The 1493-nt window shown below is 38.8% G+C and overlaps 1 pseudogene; it reads right to left on the bottom strand.

Moving 5' to 3' along the window:
• Nucleotides 1-867: 867 nt before the first annotated feature.
• Nucleotides 868-1253, bottom strand: LOC109688220 (cyclic AMP-dependent transcription factor ATF-1 pseudogene; annotated as a pseudogene).
• Between the last annotated feature and the right edge of the window lie 240 nt (nt 1254-1493).

Below are 1493 nucleotides of genomic sequence, written 5' to 3'. Positions count from 1 at the left end.
TTGTGCTGTTGGTGCAAACATCAACATGGTGATATGGCAAGTGGTGTCTCAGTGATTTTGTGACACAATTTTTGGCTTTCTAGACTCCCTGAAAGGGTGTTGAACACTCCCAGGAGGTTGCAGGCCACACTTTGAGAACTGTTGGTTTTGTGAAAAGAGCTTGAACTTAGATGACAATCAGGACTCAATTCTGCCCCTTCTACTTGCCCTGTGACCTTGAGTTGGTTACCGTCTCCGTTTCCATTTGGAAATAATACTCAGCCTAACAGTTGTGTGGATTAAATGACAAGACCTCAGTCTTTGCAACCCAGTCTCAAAAACCCTCTCAATCCCACAAAACCATTAAAAAAATCCACTTAAAAGACAAGGAAAAAAGTATACATAATCAGAGCACATAATTTATACATTTAGTAATATATTAGGTTTTCTTTTACATTTGTAATTTAGAATTTATTGATAGAAATAAAATATACACATATAACAAAAAGGTAAATTACAGGAAACAGTAAGATGTAGAAACCAGCAGGGTACTATAATTTTGCTTTTAAAAATTCATTTTACCAAATTTCTTCTTATCTGACCTATTTTGACTGACAACTATTGTTATTCAGAAAATTCAAACTAGTGAAAGTTAGCTTCTTGCTTCTTGAATATTTTTCAGTTTTACAAAGTTTCCAGTTATGCCAGTGGCTTCTTTGAGGTCATTTTTCACTCTGTTCTCTGCCACCAGATCTCTTGCATAAGACAATTTAATTTTGAGTTGCCAAGGCCTAAATAAAAATTGTCTTCACTTTTGACCTTTTAATTTATAAAACTCCACTTAGAAGAAATGGTCTCATTTTTAGGCAAGTCCATAACAATTCTTTCTCAAAAATCAAACCTTTTATGAGAAGAAAGATCTGTCTAAGTCTTTAACTCTTCTATTAAGAGTTTTATTTTGATTTTCCAGGCATTTCACTTATTCCTTCTCTCTCTGAAATTCTCAAGCAGCTTCTTAGTTTTCCATCAGCCTTATTTCTCTTTTTCAGTTGAGGTCATCTACCTTAGTTGTCCAAAATGTAAGAGTCACGGGAGACACCGTCACCACAGTGGCAGTGAAGTAGTCAAAGGCATGGCACAGAGCTGATGTGTCTGCGTACCTCCCGCTGTATTTTATACAACCACCCGGTTGCTGGGCACAGGTATTTGCTGTCCACCAGAGGTCTGCATACTGGAGAATGTGTACCTTTCCAAGTGCTGGCTGAATTTGTCATGGTCATATGTCCGAAGCCCCTGGACTCCGTCTGTGCCTGGACTGACCACAACTAGAAGGCTCTATTTGGAGCAATGGCAGTGTACCATCCGCAGTTAGTCTGAGACATGGAAGTTGGAACAGAGGTGAGAACAGATGGTCTCATTTTCTGCCCAGTGTATCTTTAGAAGAGAGGCCTTTTAAAATCTTTGTGGAAGTTGGGCATTATGGCAGGATCCAGGGAGCTCTCTGTGAGGAGCCT

This window comes from Castor canadensis, chromosome 2 (genome assembly GCF_047511655.1).
Source record: "Castor canadensis chromosome 2, mCasCan1.hap1v2, whole genome shotgun sequence".
NCBI classification, from domain to species: Eukaryota; Metazoa; Chordata; class Mammalia; order Rodentia; family Castoridae; genus Castor; species Castor canadensis.
Note: the sequence above shows the minus strand (reverse complement) of the source record. Positions and strands in the feature narration are given on the sequence as shown.